This window comes from Raphanus sativus, unplaced genomic scaffold, assembly GCF_000801105.2.
Source record: "Raphanus sativus cultivar WK10039 unplaced genomic scaffold, ASM80110v3 Scaffold1997, whole genome shotgun sequence".
Lineage (NCBI taxonomy): Eukaryota > Viridiplantae > Streptophyta > Magnoliopsida > Brassicales > Brassicaceae > Raphanus > Raphanus sativus.
Window position 1 is genome coordinate 1 of NW_026617306.1, and position 6,393 is coordinate 6,393.

The 6,393-nt window shown below is 39.5% G+C and overlaps 1 non-coding gene across 1 annotated transcript; it reads left to right on the top strand.

The window, feature by feature from the left end:
• The first annotated feature begins 4,175 nt into the window (after window positions 1–4,175).
• LOC130505073 (small nucleolar RNA R71) lies at window positions 4,176–4,282 on the top strand. Its single transcript, XR_008941543.1, has one exon. It is a non-coding gene; the product is annotated as a small nucleolar RNA R71 (small nucleolar RNA).
• Window positions 4,283–6,393: the final 2,111 nt, after the last annotated feature.

Genomic DNA, 6,393 nt, shown 5'->3' on the forward strand with positions numbered 1-6,393 from the left:
ATTTACTAATATGTGTTTTTATTTTGGTTTTTATTTAAATTGTTTTTCAAAATTATTTTTCGCATAAGTATTATAGGAACATTGATATGGATTTATATTTGATAGTCTGACCACTCTTTAGCACCATTCTAGATTACTGATTGCAGATAGTACTAAAGATGCAAAAGTGGATCAACTTGCCATCTATATTCACTAGCTAAGATTGTTTCGAAGAACCAAAGCTGACCTCCAACACTAATATTGACTTTATTTGCTTGTCTTGGGGCTTGGAAATCACTGGATCGGAATCCTCTTACAAGTCTGGAAGGTAAAAAGTCTGTGTGTTTCTGGTTCCTTCCTTCTCTCTCTTCGGCATCTCAAGATCTAAGTTTATAAAGAAATGATTGATATGATTTCTGAGAGGCAGAGGGATAGGTAAATTACCTGCGACCCCATTATTCTAAATCTCAAGGATGATCACACATTGTGGAAACGAGGGATAGGTAAATTACCTGTGACCCCATTAGTCGCTACACTTTGTCAAAATGTATGAGTTTACAATGCAAATGTCAATGAGATGGACTAGATGACCTATGTGGCATCGAAACCTGTTGAAATTGAAACTAATAAGAGATTCAGTGAAGAGAGAAGAGGGGAGAAAGGGATTAGAGAAGACTACATGTGTGTTCAGATACTTGTTTGAGTTGAATCCATGTGTCCTTTGATCGATACTCCCAAGGTAAAGCCTGCACTTTTATTTTATGTTAAGAAATGAGGTTAGTAGAGGGAATGTCAGATGAGAATTGCTTAAGTTGTTGACTAGATGAGTTTAGTTGCTAAGCTAGGATAAGGCATGATGAACTTTTGTGATTAGGATGTTTAGACATGGATTGCAAACCCATAGAGTTTATGACTTCAATATATTGAATCCTTGAGTTCCTGCTATTTCCAAACCTTTTCCAAAGACTACTGTTTTTGCTTGAGGACAAGCAAAGGAGTAAGTCTGGGGGAGTTGATATACCATGGATTTTACCCGTTTTTGACCATGGTATACTAGTATTTTATTATATATTTAATCTGTTTTCTAGCCTGTTAGGTATGTTTTCAGAGATCAGGAGCATTTTGTGAGAAAGTGATGTTTTTGGAGCATTTTGGACTGCAAGAGATGATACACACGATTTGACCATTCAAGACTAAGTCGGAAGTCAACATTGCGATTATAATCGATCGATACTCATCTTGAGTTGTCGATCGATGTAGCTGAGAAGATCCGCGTACTAGAAATTATAATCGATCGATACACATTTAGTGTTGTCGATCGATATCGAGGACGAAATGGTTTAGCCGACTACTTCACCAACACTTCACCAAATTACAAGATTGCCCTGACGAGTTTTTAACCTAATGCAAATGCTTAAATACTCCTGCTAAGTGTTTTTGACGGCAAGTTTTTTGAAACCTTGAAGCTTGAAGCTTTTAACAACCCTCAAAGCAGAGAGTGTGAGAGAGAGACTAGAGTTTTATTTGTTTGAGAGAGATTGGAGAGATTTCTCATCTCCTTTTGTATTTCTACTTTATTCTATCTATGCAATTCTTTCATCTATCTATTGTTATGAATTGCTTAGCTATGTCTGAGTAGTCTACTTGTTAGATCTAGGGTTTAAATAGGTTTGTGGGATTAGCCCCAAACTATAATTGCTAAGTTGTGATACTCATCAAATGGATTGTACCCTATGCTTGTTTTAGAGTAGCTAACTAGAACATAGATCACTAGGATCTTAGATTATCTTGAATTATCCATTTGAGCGATGCCTGTTTCCCGTTGAGAAGAACGACAGTTCCTCCTTGAGACCTTGTGGTCATATTCGGTTAGCGCCTAGGCAGATCTAGAAGCCGTCGATCGATGTCCCGATAGGTGAATCGATCGGCGCCGCGAAAGGTGTATCGCTCGATATCTCAAAAGGATATCGACCGACTCTTTTTCTGTGTCATCATGCGAAAGGTGTGGCCAGAGATCTAGATATTTTAACCAGTGATTCATCACATATGTTAAGCGGCTGAGATCTATAGTATCATCAAGCAACTTGTTAAAGCATTTATAGAGATTATAATCTCCATTCCTGAATAGAAACCCTATGTCTAGCACTCTTTATCACATTTAAACAACCCATCATATTGTTAGTTAGAGCAACTACCTTGCTCATTTTAGGAATTGTTATTTTTCATTTCTATCATATAAACCAACCTTGCCTAGGATTGATTAGTAGATTTTAATTTAATTGGTTCCCCAGCTCCTCGTGTTTTTGATCCCTAAGTACTACAGCTGTACCTCTTATTTGAGAGAGTAAGCTCTACTAGGTAATTTGAGCACTATCACTAGCAAGGAATAAGAAGGATATCTCAAAAGGATATCGACCGACTCTTTTTCTGTGTCATCATGCGAAAGGTGTGGCCAGAGAATCTAGATATTTTAACCAGTGATTCATCACATATGTTAAGCGGCTGAGATCTTATAGTATCATGCAAGCAACTTGTTAAAGCATTTATAGAGATTATAATCTCCATTCCTGAATAGAAACCCTATGTCTAGCACTCTTTATCACATTTAAACAACCCATCATATTGTTAGTTAGAGCAACTACCTTGCTCATTTTAGGAATTGTTATTTTCATTTCTATCATATAAATCAACCTTGCCTAGGATTGATTAGTAGATTTTATTTAATTTGGTTCCCCAGCTCCTCGTGTTTTGATCCCTAAGTACTACAGCTGTACCTCTTATTTGAGAGAGTAAGCTCTACTAGGTAATTTGAGCACTATCACTAGCAAGGAATAAGAAGGATCTACACAGAAAAATAAAGCTTCTTACATCTTTTTGTTCCTTCTGGTTTGATAAGAATCATGAAGATATTGCCATATGTCCGAACAGGCTAATCTGGGATCACTTGAATAGAAAGTGGGATAGCTTCTTCCTCATAACTCCTATGAGATTTATTCAACTTCCTGGTGATTCTAAACTGACTAATGGTTTCAAATAAAGCTTCTTATATATTTGTTCCTTCTGGTTTGATAAGGATCATGAAGATATTGCCATATGTCCGAATAGCCCAATTTCGAATCACCTGAATAGAAAGTGGGATAGCTTCTTCCTCATAACTCCTATGAGATTTATTCAAATTCCTGGTGATTCTAAACTGATTAATGGTTCAAATCAAGCTTCTTACATATTTGTTTCTTTTGGTTTGATAAGAATCATGAAGATATTGCCATATGTCCGAACAGGCTAATCTGGAATCACTTGAATAGAAAGTGGGATAGCTTCTTCCTCATAACACCTATGAGATTTATTCAATTTCCTGGTGATTTCTAAACTGATTAATGGTTTCAAATCAATCTTCTTACATCTTTGTTCCTTCTGGTTTGATAAGAATCATGAAGATATTGTCATATGTCCGAACAGGCTAATCAGGAATCACCTGAATAGAAAGTGGGATAGCTTCTTCATCATAATTCCTATGAGATTTCTCCAACTTGGAGTGCACTGTCTTGAACTCATGCCCAATATCCTTTGCAACTCTAGACTGAGCCTCCATTATCTGCTTAAACATTGACCCCATGCTTGAATCAGGAGCTTGGGACTGAGATGAGCTTCCTTGAGCTTGAGTAGACGGATTTGTGTTACCAAAACCAGGAGGGACGTTATGATTTTGCTGATAGTTCCCGTGTTGAGTAGTTTGCTTAGGCTGGTATCCTCCTTGCTGATAGTTTTGATAAGACCTCTGCTGGTAGTTGTTGTACTGAAAGTTAGGCTCCTTTCTGTACCATGTACCATTGTTGTTGATGAAGCAAAGCTCTTCTTGCCCTTCCAAACCATCAACTTCATTCACCTTAGGAGGAACCTCTTGACTAGGATCACCAACAAAGCTAACCTGCTCCTTCTTGGATTGGTTTGAAAGAACCAAGTCCAACTTGTCTTGCAAAGACTTGATATCTTTCCTTGTCTGCTGGTCATCCCCTCTGTTGGCTCTATCATACTCCTTATTGTAGACTGAGTCACTCTTTGCCATGTTCTCCACCAGCTCCTCTGCATCCTGCTCAGTTCTGCCCAAGAAGAAACCATTACTAGCAGTGCCAAGCCTGTTTCTGCAAGATGGGAGAACTCCTCTGTAGAAAGTGCTAAGCAAGCTCTCCTTGCTGAAACCATGATGAGGACACTGAGCTTGGTAGTCCTTGAATCTCTCCCATGCCTCATTGAAGCTCTCTAGATTCTTCTGCTGGAAATAAGAGATCTCATTCCTTATCTTAGCTGTCCTTGAGGTAGAGAAGAATTTCTCCAAGAAGGCTTCCTTACATCCCTCCCAAGTGGTGATAGTGTCACTTGGGACAGACCTCTCCCACTGATGTGCCTTGTCTCCCAAAGAGAAGGGAAACAGCTTCAGCTTGAATGCATCTTCAGAGACACCATTTATCTTGGACAAACTACAATACTGATCAAACTTGTACAAGTGATCAATAGGATCTTCAGCTGCCAGGCCATGAAACTTGTTGTGCTCAATGGTGTTGAGTAGCCCTGACTTGATCTCGAAGTTGTTGTTCTCCACCGGTGGTGCTCTGATCCCCAATCTATGACCAAGAATGTGAGGTTGGTCATAGGCGCCAATGGGACGAGGTTGGCGTGGTGGGTGCTGTGGTTGGCGTGGTGGTCTAAGGTTTGCAGCTCCTTGACCATTGCCATCTTCAGCAGCTCTATCTTGAGGCAGGTTCTCCATGTCAAACCCCAACCTCTGAATGTGAGCCTGTTGCTCTTCTTCCCTTCTCCTTCTCACAATATCCCTCTTAAGTGCAGAAATGTTTTCAACTATGGGAACAAGGCTTGACGAACCTCTGCTCCATAGGTTCATACACCTGAAAATTCAAAGAGTGAAAGAAGGCAAGAGCCAATATCACAAAAGAAAATAAAAATGATTTAGTCTCAAGCAAATGGCTAAATCCCAATGTCACAATCAACTTAGAAGTTGGCAACGGCGCCAATTTGATAACAGGATTTTGCTAAGATCCTATTCAAATGTTGAAGTATATGAGATGTCGAACCAATTCCAAGAGAGTATGAAACACTAGGAATGCAAATCCATGCTTAAGCTAAATGCTATCAAGATATGATATGAGATTATACTAGAATAAGACTAGAAATGCAATAAAGCAAGAGACTTTCTTAAGATTATGAGATGAGAGGACTCATGGGATAAGGGACTTAGACCTTGGGTGATCAAACTCAAACTAAGGTGCCAGCTTTCAATCAATCTATCTACCTTAGACCTAGACACAAGACTAAACAATCTCTATCTCTAGATGAATGCTCATTTGCTTCCAAAACTCAAGCATCAAATCTCTTTGGTTGAATGTTTAGGAAGCAATCATTAATAATAAGTCTAATAGTCATCTTAACACCTTTAACAACAAATCTCTTTGGTAGAGTATGTTAAAAGCTTAAGAGAGTTGGTTAAGACATTTCATCAAACACCTTGTGGGTGGGAAATGTCTAGAACTCAACTTTAGAGAGGCCAGCCCTAAAGAAGCATTAAAAACACTCTACTAGCAAGGAATAAGAAGGATCTACACCTAAACACCTTAGATCAAGCCTAATCACCCTTAATCTCCCTAACCCATGAATCTAAAAGTGGATCTACTCACTAATCACCATGATTACTCTTTAACCGATGAGGTTTCCAAGCTTAATCATGTTTAAGAAAGATGAATAAGAAATTATAAACACTCAAGAACACAAGAAGATGATGATTTGATTCAAGGTAAGAACTTTCACCAAAAGGTTTTGTGTTTCTTAGAGAGAAAATAAGATAAGTCCCAAATTGGAAGATTACAAAGTATTTATACTTAGGTTTAGGGAAAGGAAAAGACATAAAACCAGAAGACTAAAATGGCCCTTGGAGAAGGCTAATTTGGACATTAATAAGTGACAAAAACGACCCAAGGTCGAGATGGATCGAACCAACCTGGTTCTGCCCAAAACCGGGTGCTTCTTCCTCGCCCAAAGGACCCTCTTCCGCCCGGGTGCATGATCCCGGTCCTCAAATGCCCAGGTACACGATGCCGGTCCTAACTTCCCGGTCGATGCTCGTCCTTTGCGCCCGATATCACTTCCCCGGTCCAGACTCCTTCTTCTCTCGTCCAGAATGCGCCCGAGTTCATTTCCCCGGTCGTGCTTTGCCCGGTCCAGTTCGTATAACCATGTTCCTTACGCCCGGGTTGATGTACCCGGTCGCTCCATTCCGGTCCAGTCTCGCCCCAAATGAGATCTTACTTGTTTTGCTTGGCCAGACACCATTCTTCATTTCTTTTTGGGTTCTTAAGCTCTCAAATACTTCATAACACCTCATAGGATGCTCCAACACCTGAT